Source organism: Suricata suricatta, chromosome 11 (genome assembly GCF_006229205.1).
Source record: "Suricata suricatta isolate VVHF042 chromosome 11, meerkat_22Aug2017_6uvM2_HiC, whole genome shotgun sequence".
NCBI lineage: Eukaryota > Metazoa > Chordata > Mammalia > Carnivora > Herpestidae > Suricata > Suricata suricatta.
The window spans coordinates 102143731-102160930 of NC_043710.1; the positions used below are offsets into that span (position 1 = coordinate 102143731).

Genomic DNA, 17200 nt, shown 5'->3' on the forward strand with positions numbered 1-17200 from the left:
ATATTATCTTAAAAATAAGTAGGAGGGGCGCCTGGGTGGCTCAGTCAGTTAAGCTTTGGACTTCGGCTCAGGTCATGATCTCACTATTTGTGAGTTTGAGCCCCGCATGGGGCTCTCTGCTAACAGCTCAGAGCCTGGATCCTGCTTGGGATTCGGTCTCTCCCTCTCTCTGCCCCGCCCCCATGCTTGCGCACAGGAGCACTCTCTCTCTCTCTCTCTCTCTCTCAAAAATAAATAAACATTTAAAAAATAATAAGAATATGCAAAAGTGGGGAAAGTCTACTTAAGAGAAAACATCAACAGCATTAACAATACATTGAAAGGAAGTTTTTAATTGAAGAACACAATTCATATATAAATAAGAATAGGGAAAGAAAGAATATTTCCTAAATCAAAAATGCTTTTTATATGATACGCTCTTCACTTACTAACACGATTCTGACAGGCAGCTGGGGCTGGAGCGGATTAAGGAGGTTTCATTTTGGTGTGTGATTTATACACTATGAGGAAAACCACGAACCCATCTAGAATCCAGATGCAGGTCAGTAATCTACGGCCTGGAGTCCAATAAGTTCCTTCACAGACAAAGATCATAAAAGCTTGGAATTTCACTCCTAGTAAAAGCCTCTAGGAATTTGTGAATTCTGTTTTCATTCCAACAGAAAAGTGAGAAATCAAATTGTAGCAAGTCAGCAGAGAGCACCCCACCCTCAATCCTGGCACAGTTAGGTCTCCGGGGTGCTCCGAAATGTCAGCCCCTTCCATACACTTAGCGAGCATCTCCCAGATGTACGGCCAGACCCTGTGTTAAGTAGCATTGAATTTAAATACAGACAGCACATAATCTATAACTTTTATAGTTGAAAAAAATACAGCCTCATTATTTTAAAAACTTGGAACATTTACTACTACTCATGCTCAGTTTTTTATTCAAAAATATTTCTTGAATGTCCTTCTGAATATATTTAGATATCATGAAATACTTTCAAATAGACTGCGTGTTTTTTTTTCAAATAATTTGTGAGAAAGGAACAGGAAACTCTGTAGCTTTTGTACTTTCCTGCTCTGAAATTTTTTTCAGATCATTAGATGTTTGGCTAACAAATCAGAATATTTATAATTCCGTAAGAATTATACAATGACATATTAGTCCAAATGTTCGATTTTAAGACAGTACTTTTTCTTTTTAAATTTCACTTCATTCTTATTAATTAAAATGTGCAAAATAATATCTTTAAAAAATTTTTTTTAATGTTTATTATTTTTGAGAAAGAGACACAGAATCCAAAGTAGGCTCCAGGCTCTGAGCTCAGCACAGAGCCCGATGTGGGGCTCAAACTCCCAAGCCCTGAGATCATGACCTGAGCCAAAGTCAGGCACTTAACCCACTGAGCCACCTAATATTGTCTTTTAAAATTTCTTTTTGTTCTTATTCATTAAAATAACGTACAAAAAATCAGACACGTCTGCGATGCTGTTTACCTCCACGTTTCTAAACAGCTTGTTTACATTGCTCCTTTACGGATTTTTACCGTATTACATCTACCTATTCCTACTGTGTGTGTGAGGCTTCCCTTCTCAGCCACGCCCCTCAGCCCCACGCGCACAAACATGCACGCTCATCCTTTCCTATCCTTCTGAAATGGCTCTTGCGCCCTTTGCAGTTTAATCAGTGTTTACTGTCTACACCGTATGACTGTGTAAGAACAATGCAGAGTAGACCCAGGCAGCGTGGTGTCCTTTCCTTCCCTCCCTCCGCCCTTTCTTGCTCCCTGGCATTAGCAGTGTCCTCACTTAGTCCAGTTGGTCGGTGCAGTGTGTGACTCTCAAGAGTTCATTGCCCAACTCTGTGCCAGAGCAGAATTCCAGCGCACCGGGAGGCTCATCCGCTGTGGGGTCGTTCCTTTGCAGGCATCCGTGCTGGGTGGAGCGCCCCTGCGGCTCTGAGCTGGACCGGTCGCTCCAGATGGCTCCCCCTCATCAGTTGTCCTAAAACCTTTCTTCTAGGACCCCCTGGGAGTTGCCTTCACCTCGTCTGAAACCCTGTTTCCAAGACACCTGACCTTCCCTCTTGGATGATGTCCAGTCGTTAAGGAAGCATACCCTTTAGAAGCTTCCAAAACAAGGAGGCTTGGGACCTGAAAATCTTAAGAACCTTCAGGTTCTTAACTCGGACTCTCCGGAGTCTGGTCCTGTTCTGATTCAACCATGTGTGTGTAACCTGTCTCCCTCCCCAATCTCTGGAAGGTTTTCCAATGTTCTCCATCTCTAGTGTCCTAACATTTCTATGAGACGCCTTGTTTAGCTTCTAGTTTCTGTTTCTCGTCATTCGTTTTGTTGGCCAAACATGCTGCCTTTTCTTCGAAACTTAATTCCTATAGTCTGGACAATATTTTTAGAATAGGCCTTTAATAATTCCTCATTTCCTCTGGTCTCTCTGTGGAACCCGTATCACTTATGTCTTTGGGAATACTGAAAACGAACCATGGACTGAAGAGGGAGGGGGAGGAAGGGAGGGGGGTGATGGTCATGGAGGGGGGCACTTGTAGGGAGAAGCACTGGGTGTTATATGGAAACCAATTTGACAATAAACTATTATAAAATAAAATTAAATTTAAAAAGACTCACAAAATACAGTTTCCATAGCACTCCACTCTTGGGCGCATGATGTTTCCCAAACACAAATGTTCCACTCGCCTAGTTTAGGTTTAGGGACATGGTCACAAGCTTCATTACTGGTACTCAGGAGGCCGAGTGAGTGGGCTGTTGTGGGATGTTGTCACTTCCGGTGTGCAGATCTCCACCTAACGTCCTCTGTTTTCAGCTAAGTGTCCCTGCCACACCCTCAGTGGTTTATAACGTCTCAAATTTGAGAACCTGTGTGATTTGTCTTCTCTAGACGGTAAACCTCAAACCACCCACCAGTGCCGGGAGGGGCAGTCGCCCTGAGGAAGAAGGGTGGAGGTCTAACTGCTAATAGAAATAAAGATTTGCAACAATCCACCTGTTTCTTAGCCCTGCCCTGTACCTCCTAATTTCCCAAACACCTGCATTTCCACGTCCATATGCGCCTCTCTCTAGTTCTATAGGATGAGTTCTTTGGCTTTTTACTGCCTCCCACACTACAGGTTCATATTTCAGAGCGTTCAAGTCAGGTCAATCTGTTATTTCTAGTTCCTACAAAGTCCTGCTTCCAAATGTTTTGAAATGAGTTGTCTGATATAAACGTGTGTCTCTGTGTCCTTGTAAATGTATGCCTTTCAGCCCAGAGCCCCTAGAGATACAAGTAGACGTGCACCCAATGTTTTTCCATCTGATCGCAAAGCCACCACTCCGCACCCACCTGGCCCACCTTCATTCCCCAGTCTTCACCTTGATAAACTGACCTGTCAGTGAATCCTGGTTATTACAAGTTGTGGGACTACAAGTGACTTTTATAATCTCTCTCTCTCCTCATACTTTTTCTTTTAGATTTCACATAAGGAACATGTGTTAGTTATTTAATCAGAAAAAAATCCCATATATTTTAAAAAATATGTTCTTATCAGGCATCTAATTTTTGGCACTCTGCTCAATAGTCTCTGAAGATTTAATTCAGTAATTATTTTTTTTAATCTGGCTCCTCAAATTAACATTTAATTTACAAAAGATCCAAACTGAAAATAGGCCAGGCTGTATCTCTCCTAAGTAAGAAGTCAGTAAAATTACAGAACGTTAGAGCTGGAAAGAACCTCAGCATCATTTAGCACAGAAACTTTGCAAACTGCAACTTTGTGAATAATTGGGGTTCTGTAGAGAAATCTTGGGGCTATAGTAAAAAGCAAGGGAGAGACTAATTGGTATAGTGGTATGGATCTAAATCCTCCACCTTGTCTTTCATCAAAATACCTCTCTCTTTGCTTCCTTTTTCTTAAAAAAAAAAAAAAAAAAAAAGGACTATTTCTTGCTTGAGAATGTATGTGGAACCGCTAGCTTCTCTCCAGTGGCTGAAGAGCACCATCTCTACTGGGTTATTGCAAGAGCCTCATTACCTGGTTTCCTTGCTTCCACTTTTGCCTTCTTCAATGTCATCTTACACCTCTCCCACTTCCCGCTTCGCTTTCTGTACTCCGGTCTTACTTGCTTTTTAGCTACTCCCTAAGCATACCTATATTAGCCAAAACAGGATAACATATGTTGAGGTAGCAGCCCCCAAAATCAGTGGCTTAATAAAATTAGTTTCTCAGTCATATCAGAGTCTGATATACTCTCCTCCAGAAAGTGACTCAGGGATCCAGGCTCCCTCCATACTGGAAACTCCTCATCCTCACAGGTGACATTCACCACTGCTACGAAAAAGGAAGTGGAGGGAGTACCTGGGTGGCTTAGTCCGTTGGTTATCTGACACTTGATTTTGGCTCAGGTCATGATCTTATGGTTTGTGAGGTTGAGATCCAGGCCTAGATCTGTGCTGACAGCTTGGAGCCTGCTTGGGATTCTCTCTCTAGCCTCTCTCTCTCTCTCTGCCCTTCCCCCATTCATGTGTGGTCACGATCTCTCTCTCTCAAAAAATAAATAACTAAACATAAAAAAAAAATTTTTTTAAAAAGAAAAGAAAAGGAAGTAGAGGAAGGGATTCCCAACTCTGGAAATGGAACAAAGGTCATTGGTCACGACTCAATCATAAGACCTCAGCGTAATTATAGGAAAGGCTGGGAGACGTAGTCTTCCAGAATGCTGTGAAAAAAGAAGATGATAAAGGAGTTGGTGAATAACCAATGAGCACATAACATGATCTCCACTGCACCTCCTCAGGCCAGCTGCGTTTGCCATTACCTTCTGATGAGATCTTTTTTTTTTGACATTTATTTATTTTTGAGAAACAGAGCAGACAGAGCATGAGTAGGGGAGGGGCAGAGAGAGAGGGAGACACAGAATCTGAAGCAGCCTTTAGGCTCTGAGCTTTCAACACAAAGCCCGACACGGGGCTCAACTCATAGAAGGTGAGATCATGACCTAAGCCGAAGTTGGACACTTAACTGACTGAGCCACCCAGGCGCCCCGATGAGATATTCTTTATATAGCCTTTTGTACAACTGAATCCTTCTCATCTTTCAAGTTTAAGCTTAATTTTAATGCTACTTGTTGGGATGAATACTTGGTGTTGTATGTAAGTGATAAATCTCTGGGTTCTACTCCTGAAACTAATACTACACTGTGTGCTTACTAACTTGAATTTAAATACATAAATTATGTACTCTAAAAATAACAATGACAATAAGTTTAAGTTTAGTTTTAATCTCTGAGAAACCTCCAATAACTTTAACCAAAGTACTCCAGTATGGCGGAGACTGCTGGTTATTCTCATTACCCTTTCTCTCCTTCACCTTTGAGAGAACACTTATGTTTAGGCAAGGCTATTGCCCAGATAAAAAACTCTATATCCCATCATCCTTTGCACCAGTTTGGCCACATGACTAAGCTTTGACCAATCAGATATTGAAGTGTTTTGTAAAAGTTCTAGAGAGTTTCCCGAAGGGAGTGGGTGGCCTATCCTTCACCCCTTCCTCCTTCTAATTTTACTGATGAAGCCTGGATGAACTCACACAGCCGTCCTGTGCTCTGAAGCAGCACTCTAAGTAGGAAGGAGCACGAACTGGAATAAACTTATGTCCCTGTTAACTTTGTGGGCCATAGTGGGCCTGAGCTGCTTATCACAGGATTTCTTGCATCAGAGAGAAAAATTAACTTCTATCATTTTAAAGATACTATTAATTTTATAAATGGCTGATTTAGTACACCTCCTTATTAGGCAGATAAGGAAACTAAGACATTGTGAATGTGTGACCATACACATGGAAGGCCAGGACAGAGTCAGTTCTCTGATAGTCTGTCTAGTACTCATCATATCAACAGTCTTAAAGTGAATATTCAGGAACAGAAACCAAACAGTCTGAACCATTGCTGTGTGTGAGGCACAGAGGATGAGGTATGCATAGTCCCTGCCCTCGTCAATGACAGATGCATAAATAAATATGATACAAGATGATAAGTAGCATAATAATAGAGACATGTGCATTTACATGGTAGCACAGAAGAATGGAGAAAGGGGGGTGGCTTAATTCTGCCTTGCATTACAAGGAAGGTAAGAAGAAACACAATAGTTGGGCCTTGAAGGATGAGTGGGAGTATTCCAGGCGTGAGAGTGAAGAGGAAGAGAAGTATTGTAGGCAGATGAAAACTAGGGCATAGAAGCATTAAGGGACCTAGTGTGCACAAGGAACAATCAGCAGAAAGAAGAAAAAAATGACAAATGAGCCTTGGAATTTAACCTTAGGACAGACTCTTAAGGTCCTTGCATACAAACCCTGGATGAGATTCACAGGCAAGGAAAGCTCATACTATGATAGTACTGCATTGGATTTTTAAATTTTATTTCTTCTTCCTAACAGAAGCCTCCTTTCTTTTATGGGCTCGACTCCTTGACAATACCTATAGACTGATGGGACCCACCCAGGGCTCCACTCACTCCTGTCCAGGCAAAGCCATGCAGCCCAAGCTGAGCCACTTAGACATTCCTGACTTGTGCTCTGAATCTTAAGCAGAAAAATAAAGCAGGGGTGGGGGGACCACACATGGCTGTCACTCCAATCATCAACAAGCCAGGGTCTTCACTATAACATCCTGCCATGAGACTGTCTTTTGGCCTCCTTAACCCAATCTCACCCCAACACAGCCCTAGGGTGGTCTGGCTCTTCTTCTTCCCGTCCATTCTGAGAGTCCTCATTATTCTTCTGACATATTTATTTCACTTAAGTTTAACAGAATGGTTTCTGTAGCTTGAAGCAAAGAATCTAACACATGACGTATCCCAGTATGAATGACTAAGGTTAGAAGGAAATGTCTCTCCCCAGCTCCATATTGTTGCAGTGTTGAAAGTGGGGAGTCAGAAGTTAGCACACTATTGTTGGCTCTTACACCAAGTTACATTTACCAGCCTAGCTTTTGTCGGTGAAAGCTTGCTGGCTCTTTAGATGTTGTCAGTTAGTTCAGAATATTAATCAGGGAAGATGGTGTTATTTATTGGGCCTTCTCAAAGACATCAACCACCTATATTACTGCAGTTAACCTACAAGACAGCCCTGTTAGGGGAGAATATTATAAATGCCCCTATAAACAGCAAGAAGTAGCACCCAAGTGACATTGCCAAGACCAGAACTCTCATTTCCTAACTCAAGATCCCATGTTCTTTTCCTAAAAGGGACTGTCCAGCTGGCTTTTGACCCTACTTATTGCTGTCTCAAAACTTCTTCTGTTTTACAAATTCAGACAAGTTGGTAATCATTTTATCTCTGTCAAGGCAGGAAATTCATGCTTGCCATGAAGAGTCTTTTAGATCTGACCCAGATAAAACCAAGTGGTTTTTTTCTGGATTTTTGCATTCCTCTGGATTCATAGAGGAGCAAATGCTGAGAAGGGAGTGTGCTTTAGCAGGGTGTACAATAGACTTCTGAATCTTCTGTAATTAAAAAGGGATTTAGAGAATTTTTCTTATCAAGATCCTCAGATGATTCAGAGGACAAATTTTTTTTTGAGATAAATGATCATGTTACCAAGCATAATAGGAGATATTATTAAGGGTTCCATAAATACTTAGAGAATGACAAAGAATTTAAATGATGTAGGATAGAAAAATTTCCTTCTTCTAAAAAGAAAAAGGGCCAGATTAATGGAATAACTTGAAAGACATCTCAACTATTTCATTCCAGTGCCTCACAAGAATACACAGATAGGCCCTAGGAAGGGTGTATGAAAAGGAAAACACATTATCAGCCTCTTTCATACTCAATCCTGATTTTAATATTAAGTGAAATTCAAATGAGATGAAGTGTGGAGCACCTTCCCAGGATCATCCTTCCAGATTCACAGATAATCTCCAAGAGAAGATGCCAGCAGTTTGCGTTATCAGCCTTCATACGAGTTTTATTAGTAAGGTCTTGCTATCAGTCAGGATTGTCTACAGTTGCTATCTCTCTAAATCATCAAATCATACATTTCAGCATAAGTCATCTATTCCAACTACTGCACTTACTCTGCAGATGAGCTTACACCTAGAATGATAAATCAGACACCCAAGCCCAACAGCCCAGTTAGGGGCAAAGTCCAGAGCCATCTCCTGCCTACAAAGGACGCTGAAGAGAAAAATTAGATTTTTTCTTTGTTGACACTTGTATACTGGGAAAGAGAGGGGCAAAAAGGTCAATTTTCCTAATAGTGATACCAAAATTACTTTTTATGGCTGGGAAGGGATAAACTGACTTTACTTGGGAAAATACCTGTGCTTGTTCAGACTTCCATAACAAAATACCATAGACTGGGTGGCTTATACAACAGAAATGTATTTTCTCACTGTTCTGGAAGGTGGAAGGCTGAGATTAGGATGTCAGGATGGTCAGATTGTGGTGAGGGCCCTCAGTGATGGTGGTACTGGTATGTGATGTGGTAGTGGTGATAGTGGTGGTGATAGTTGTGGTGGTGGTGGTGGTGGTGATGTGGTGGTGATGGTAATGTGATGTGGGGGCGCTAGTGATGTGCGGTGGTGATGGTGGTGATAGTGATGATGATAGTTGTTATGGTCGTGGTGGTGATGGTGATGATGGTAGTGGAGGTGGTACTGTGGTGATAGTGGTGATGTGGTGGCAGTAATGATTGTGGTGATGGTGTTGAGGATGGTGGTGATGTGATGTGATGATGTGATGATGGTGTTGGTAATGATGGTGATGGTGGTGGTGGTGATGGTGGTGATGTGGGAGGAATGGTGGTGATGATGGTGAAAGTAATCATGGTGGTAACGATGGTGGTGGTGGTGGTGGTGATGGTGGTGATGTGGTGATGATGTGGTGATGGTGGTGATGTGGTGATGGGGCAATGGTGGTCATGATAATGGCTGTGATGATGGTGGTGATAATGGTGGTGGTAGTAGTGGCTGTGTGTGTAAAGAGCATAAGAAAGTAACAGCAGAGAAATATGGGAAGCTAGAAGAGGGTGTCACCCATCTGATTTGAGGCTGGGGCCCTGTGATATGAAGTGATCAGATGAAACCGCAGGTGGGGTTCCAGAGGACTTCTAGTTATGAGATCCCTAACATTCAGTTTTAGGTCTGTTTACATTTGCTTTGGAGATAACTCCTCCACTGATCCTCAAAGTCCCCAGCTGATTTGACTATACACACAACACACCCTATGAAGTGAATCTTTTTGTGGGAAGGAAGGAAGAAGCCTAGTTCTATACCTTAGCTTTCTGGACACCAGGAATGGATACACAAGCTAATAAAATGGTTTGTAAACTGAGGAAGACCCAAAGATGACCAGAACTGTTACCCTCTTATTGGGCCACAGAAAAGTAAAGCCAGTTTTGTCTGGTTCTCAAGAAGCAGGGAGACCCCAAATAACATGGGCTTAACAGGTAAAAAAATATATATATTTCAGGTATTTACTCAATGTGAGGTTTATTTAGAGATTACCAAAGCCCATCCCTAGAAGCTGTTATATGGAGAAAGAATCCTCTCTTTACATAACTAAATATGTTAAGGTTATGTCAAGGCCCCTGGCCCCCTGCTGAGCACTCCTCAGTGAGGCAGCTGTCTGCTCCTTCTCTCTTAGTCAGCAAGAAAGGCTGGGGGCTTCTTTTCTTTTCCTTTTTTAAGGTTAACATACACATGGAGTGTTTTCTTTGAGGGTGGGGGGCAAGGGGAAAACCTCTATAAGTACATCTTCTTTTCTTTCCCACAAGTGATCAGGCTAGTCAAGCATTTTCAAAATGGTTATACTTCCAAGGCATGAATGTCTTTCCTTCTCCCAATCCTGATGAAAGATGATTCCAAACGCAATAACGTGGGCTCCAGAGACATCAGTTTATTTATTCCAAATATTTCAGCTAATGAGAAAGCAAATTTGAGCTCCCTGTCCTGGAGGGCTTTGCAGCCAAGCGCCCTGTCAGCGCTCTTGGCATGGGCACCCCCTCATCTCTTCCTTCTGCCTCCAGGGCTCTGTGGGGCCCACTCTTTCTCCAAGTTTCTCATTAGTAGGAACCCCATCACTCACGTGGGGACACAGAGGCCTCACCCCTGCTGACGCCTTTATTGTGCTTGCCTTGCCAGCCTCTCCCTCCCTCTAGGGCCCCCAGCCAGCCCTCCCTCTCGGCAGGAGTCCCTCTCGCTCTGTCATCCTTCTGTGTGGCTCCTGGCAAGAAGCTTCCTTTGATGGATCCCACCGACCCATGACCTCACTTTGAAGTCCCCACAGTTTAATCAAACACACCCACCTCAAAACTCAGCACTGCCCCTTTTACTGGCTTACCAAACTCATTAGGCACCCTGGGGAACCCAGTTTGCCTCCTGTATCACAGAATAACAAGTAGGCTTGGTGGGGGGAAGAAAGGAGGCTAGTGTTATATTATTGGACATGCACCACTAAGAAAGCCAAGCTTCCTCTTGTTAGGAAGAGGGGAGATCCTGCTGTTGATGGCCACCCTCTCCACCCCCTCCAGCTCCCACAGAGACCACAGAGCCAGGCTTTGGGGACAGAAAGATGTGAGTTCAGCATGAGTTGGATCTCAGCCTTGCTGGCTGTGGTTGATCCTCGGCAGGCCACTTTGTCTGAGTTATAATCAGGAACCACCCCTTAAAGTCACTGTCAGAATTAAGTACTTAAGAATTAAGTACAGTATGTGGTAAATTGAAAATGTATGACCTCAAAAAAACCAAACTATTGTTACTCCTAATGGTCAACCTCAGTGAAAGGTAAAGAGTTTACTGGCCACGGAGTCACGGGTCATGGAGACCCACTTTTGTACTCCCACTGAGATTGTTAAGGAGGCATGAATTCATGCAGTTTACCATAATCCTGCCTAGTCACATATCATTGGTGATCAGTGCTTGAGGTCCTCAGGGCAGGGAATAGTCATAGTGAAAATGATCATTTAAATGGCTACTCTCTATTGTCCACTTACCTGGGTCAGGTACTGTAATCTGCAATTGAAATATTATAATACCATTTGGGTACATATTATATCCCCATTTTACATTAAAGGAAACTGAGACTCTGAAAATTTGCATGCCTTGTTTAAGGGTCTTATATCAGCCAGAGCCCTGTCAGGAAACAGTACACTCATCAATAAGACATGATGAAGCACCTGGAAACCAACCAAAGTGGAAAGCTGTTATCACCTCTAGGCTTAAAGAGGCTGGGTGGTGGGTTCGCAGGGAGGAGTGATGCAATCATACTCCAGGGAGAGTGAGAGCCATAGGGGAGGAGCCACCCAACAGGACCAGTGGCCACAGCAGGGAGGCAAGGAAGGACGAGGGTAAGCACTGGGTTAAATACCCAGTAGCTGAACCCAATAGGGAGCCGGAGGACAAATGAACAGGATGAGGTGGTCCACAGCAGTCAGCCTCTGGGAGCACAGGGAAGAGCAGAGTAGGGTAAAGAATGGATGGTGGGCAGAGAGGTACCATGCGTAATAACCCAGTCACTCAGCTCCTCAGTGGGAAACCTGGGACTTCACTCAACTCATTTGTCCAACAGTAAGCCATCTCTATGACCTAGAAGTTATTAGTACAGGCTTCTAAGTATATAGGCTAGTGCAGGGAAATACAGGATATTATAAAAGGGAATGATAAGAAGTGAATAAATCTGAGTTTGAATCTAGGGTAGTCTACCAAAATGAAACATTTTGTGATCTTGGGCAAGTTCACTCAGCCTTCAAGGCTTTGCTTCCTCCTCAGTGGAATGAGGAGAGTAACTATCCCTAGGGCAGACATCCAGGCTCAGAGTTCAGTGAGATAAAGGATGGAGAGGCATTGTCATGTCACGTACAAGAGCAGACTTGGGAGTCAGACTGCCCAGGCTCAAACCCTTACCTTGGTACCTTAGACAACTTAACCTCTCAGTGACCCTCTCTTCTCCTCTGTGAAACAGTAAGAACACTGACCTTACAGGGAAGCTACGACGATCAAGTGACTTAATCTATGTAAAACTTAATTACCCAACAGTTCATAAGGGCTCGGTAAATGTTGGCTATTTTTACTGAAATACTTAGCGTACTGCTGGTCGCACAATAAGTAGGAACCCAAAGTTCCCCTCCAGGTGGGCGAGAGCAGGATGAAGTATTTACATGTCTTTGTTTCTCTTCTCTGTGGAGCACTGAGAACCCATGTTAAAACGGAGATTCAAACACCAATTGGAAGAAATATGTGCACCCCTATGTTTATTACAGCATTATTTACAATAGCTAAGACTAGGAAGTAGCCCAAATGCCCATTCATAGATGAATGGATAAAGAAGTGATACACACACACACACACACACACACACACGCACGCACACACACACACACACTGGAATATTACTCAGCCATTAAAAGGATGAAATCCTGCCATTTGCAACAACCTGCATGGACCTGGAGGGTATTATGCTAAGGGAAATAAGTCATGTCGAGAGAGACAAATACTGTATGATTTCCTTTATACATGGAATCTCAAAGACAAAACAGAAAACCACCCAAAACAAAACACAAACAGACTCACAGATACAGCAAAAAATTTTTTTGGTTAACAGAAAGGGCTTGGGGGAGGCAGGGAAATATGTGAGATCTGAGAGGGGAGGAGGAATAGGGTTCTTAGGCAAACAGAAGAAATCACGGAGGTCTTTTCCTTGTTTCAGTCCAGAAGAGCAGCCTCGAGGAGCTGGGGAGGCTCTGTGCTCGGCAGGAGGTGCCAGCAGCCACTCTCGTGGGTCCTCGTACAGGATCCCCATGTTGGCCTATTTATGTTTTTCACGTGCTCAGAGGTGAGTCTTTATGTTCGTCCCCCCACCCCCTGCTTGTCTGCTGTCTTCTCCTTGAGGGATCCTTGTAGATCATATGGATTCTTCCCCCTGGATAAGGCCATCTAATTAATCTCCTTTGATATTTTCCTGGAGATCCGAGATGAAAACGGTTCCCAGTTTCTGTCTGCCGACTTTGGCCAAAAGAAATCTTTTGCTATGTTGACTCATCTAATTCCTACTTGTTTTGAAACATGACAGCTTAAAATTGAATGAGGACATTTTGCATATCATCTTCAGGGAAGTTTCTTTATTAACATTTTCAAATAAGCAATAGAGAGTTTTCTTTTATTACAACAGATGCTAGTGTTGATTTATAGTAATGGAAGTCGATGCCTCACACCCCTCAGCTACGCTCAACTCCTTGGCACTCGGATGCCTTAGTATTTTCTTGTGGGCTTTGCTAAGCATGAGTGAGTGATCATTTAATATTTAAATCACGCCCAGGGCTTAGCACAAAGCAGGAGCTCTGTAAATGCTGGCTGAATAACTGAATGAATCAATCAATTGGTCAAAGCTCAAAAAATATATTTTTCCACAGCACATGTCAACAAATACAGTGACTAGGCCACAAACGTCTTTTGAACTGATTATGGATGAAACTGTTGAGAGCAGAGTTTCTGGAATTCTCCTTCTGGATTCAGGTCAGCGCAGTGTTTTACTTGTCCTCTTCCTTGCTCCTGCTGTCTGTCAAAGACAAGCGTTCAGTAGTGTTACTTCAGAACCAATCATTTTGGTCAAGGTCATTAAGTTTTAGCGACTGCATGGTCACTTTGTGAGTCCCAACTCGTGCACGCCAATTAGGCCCCATCTAAGTGGACTCCACTTCTTGGCAGCTACACTTTTCATGGCTAAAAGTTCTCCATGCCTGTTCTTCAATGTGTCACAAATAACCCTACAATAGGTAGCCCAGAAACGAGATGTAGAGCATCTAAATCCATCCACCGTCAATGAGGCAGCACAGAATGGACATGGCGGCCCAACACTGTGGCATATCATTATCTGAGAGGTGGTATTATTCATTGCCTCTCCACAGAAGTTCCCAGAGTGAAAAATAAAACTTTTTGGAATCCTTCGTAAAATGGGGTTTATAGCAGCATAAAAGTAAGAAATGTTTATTGGCATAAAAGAAACAGTAAAACATCTATAAACTACAAATGAAAAGCCACCCCTCAGCTCTAACCCTCCCCCCAACCTGCCATTTCCAATTCAAATGGCCACCAAGATTACCATGATCAACAGATTGTGATCATCCTTTTATACATTTCCTAAGCACACATGTTCTTTTCACACGACTAGACTCTACTGTACATTCCCTGAACTTGCCATGTTGGGTTAACAGACATCATTCCAAGCCAGTACAGAGAGAGATGCCTTATTCTCTAATGGATTTCACGTATGACATTGTAGGTTAATTCTAGAGGGGGTTTGTTTTTGTTTGGGGGATTTTTTTTTTTTGCTGTTAAAAACAGGACTTCACGGTCATTTGTGTCCATAGATATTTGTGTGTATATTTGTAGGATAAATTTCCCGAAGTGAAATCACTGGGCTAAAGGGTAGGCACATTCCAGGATTGAATGGATATTGCCAGTGGCCCCACAAGATGGTTGTATCAGTTTATAGTCTCAGAAACTCCTTGTCTTGATATTTTTTCCATAAAAGTGAGGATCGAAAGGATCGAGAGTGAACACCAGGGACCTTGATGAGGGAGGTAAAGAAACAGGGCAATCCAGGGAGAGCCCCTTCACCACTCTGCCTCTGGCTGAGTGAGCCAGACGCCCTGAAGGAGGGAATGGAAAGAAGGAGCTGCTGATTCACAAACACCTCCCACCCAATCAGGGGGTGAGGAGCCTGGTTCTGTTCATAACAGCGAACTTCAGGAAAAGAAAGAAGGGCTCGGAGAGCATCTTCCAAACCACCTGTCTGGTTTTGTTCAAGGATCTCTGTACCCCTCCCCAGGAGATGAGAGCCCTTTTGGACCAGGCTTTCTTTCACAAGCAACAAGTACAAAATGTTTGAGTGGTGGTAATTTCATCTAAAAGCCTTTAGAATTCCCCAAAGAAACAAGAACCCGTGCAACAGATGATTGAGTCATTCAGGCAGAATGGGGTTAAGGGGGCTGCCATCGATAAATCGGTTTTTCCTGGCCTCTCCTAGCTGCATTAATAAAAATCTCATGGAACATCTTAACCCTACGCTTGTCAAGCTCTGAGGCAATCCATTGCTTGGATTTTTCTCGGAGCCGAACAAGCATCTGATCCCAAGATAAAATCCCACCAGTACCATCACCTGCTGCCAAGAAACTTTCTCCTTGAGAAGTAGGAAGAAAAATTAAGTTTTGTAAAGAAAAAACAAATTCTGGAAAGAGGAAGGCTTGCTTCTGGAATGTTCTCAAAAGGATCACCTTCAGTTTTTGGAAAAACTAGCAAGTCCACAGGCACCGGCTCTCCAGCTTCTAACATCATGGGCTGCCAGATTTCTGCCTTTTTTGAGAGAAGTGCTTTAGTAATTTATCTCCCTGACCCAATGTCGTCCCTATACCAGCGTGATGGATTAACTGTCACGATCCTAGAAATGAGAAAATCTAGGAGATAGAAGTTGATTCTCATTATGCACAGTAGTTATGCAGTAAGATCGTTGTGAACCTTAAATTAGAGAATGCTGAATCACGGCTCCTAAAGAAAATGAGGATTAGGTTCCCGTGAGCCACGGTCATACTTGCATCAGCAGATCAATACAGAAGCATGTTTGATGTGTGTTTCTGTTTCAAGATGACTTATTATGTATATAATTGATTATATATTATGTTATGTTGATCGTGCATATGTCATATATGTTTATATATATATATATATAGTCGTTCATTTACATTGGGTTCATGGCCAACAGCATGACTAATTCACGACTGAACAAGGCTTATCTAACACACATATTTGCCCCACAGGGCACATTGCAGCCTTTCTGTGCTTAGCAACACTGGCCAGTACTTCAACACTGCCCGTTGGGGCCATTCCAGACAATGAAATCACCAACAGAAAGTACAAAAATGTGAAAAACATGGTACTTAATACACGGTGAGAAGGACACTTGTTTACACTAGGAGAGATAAAACAAGCCGGCCGCGCCTCCCCTTGCTCTCTCTGGATTAGGCTGGGAGCGTGTGTGTCCCTTGACTCAAATGTTTCGCTGCTCTGTGCTCGTCTGTGAATGATCACTGAAGGGCCACAGGTATTGATTAGGAGCCACAAGAAAGTGTTTGCCAGTAGGTGAATCTGCAAATCGGGAATCTGTGTATGGAATCTGTGTTTCCCACTCATGGAAGATCATACCCGTCAGCGGCCCCCTGTCCTCCCTCATTCCTCTGGGGTGGCCCAGTTTGGCGCAGATGACTCCAACAGTTGGCGCCCTTGGTGAAGGCACTGAATGACGCGCTAAAGAGAAGCACCGAATGAATTGTGCAAATAACCGTCCCTACCCGCGGCTGCTTGTCATCTGTTGGGGGAGAAACAAGCCCACAAATAAAGGTGGTTTAAGACCCCGTCTGGCAGGTGGCGTTGCAGGCTAATGAGGTGAGAGAGACGGTAGAGTATGATGTACAAGGACTCCCTGTTTTCCCCCATATCCTGTATTCTTAGTTAAATCTCCTATCACAGCACAAACAGAATAATTCTTTCAAGAGGGATACCAGAAAAAGGATTGTCAGATTCAGCAAATAAGAATATAGGACAGCCAGTTCAATTCGAATTTCAGAGAAACAATACATGATTTTTTAGTATGAGTATGTCCTGGGTTTACACCACACATGTGTGCTTCTGTGTTAGTGTGTGTCCACTGCCCTGAGCAAGCAGGCAAATAAGCTGAGGAAGGGGGGAGTCTGGGGGCGCGAGGCGTGGAGGTCAGGGCGAAGGGAAAGAGGAGGGAACGTCTGTCCTTCCGGCCTCCCCGAGTGTCTACCTGAAAGTCACCTAGAGTTTGCTGAACTTTGTTTTCTTTATCTTTCGCTTGGGAGTCATTACATCTTCCTCACAGACCATTAGGACAACCAAATGAGGTAACGTGTGCAAGTGTCTTCCATGGTTCCCCCAAAGTAGGCTGCTGTCACTGCACTTACTGTTCCCGTTCGAGGCAAGACGAAGACCCAGCACATCTGTGACCGTCAGAAGCTTCAGATGTTTTGTTTCCTTTTGTTTTGCTTTTTGTTCCCAAGGCTGTTGTGGCCCAGGAAGTACCATGGTAGAAAAGCATCATGAATTACCTTTTTATTTCAACATAAGAGAACATAGCTTGCTTCACAATTGGTCTTCTAACTTCCTCAAGGCTGAGTCTCCCCGTGAAAA

At 43.2% G+C, this 17200-nt stretch overlaps 1 long non-coding RNA gene across 5 annotated transcripts in view; it reads left to right on the forward strand.

Annotated features, from left to right (window-relative positions):
- LOC115271669 overlaps positions 1-17200 on the forward strand; it is a 154024-nt gene that overhangs the window by 97032 nt on the left and 39792 nt on the right. For all 5 annotated transcript variants that reach the window (XR_003900048.1, XR_003900049.1, XR_003900046.1 and 2 more), the window contains 2 exons: positions 12702-12827; positions 13405-13507. This is a non-coding gene — a long non-coding RNA (uncharacterized LOC115271669). The remainder of the gene's footprint in view (positions 1-12701; positions 12828-13404; positions 13508-17200) is intronic.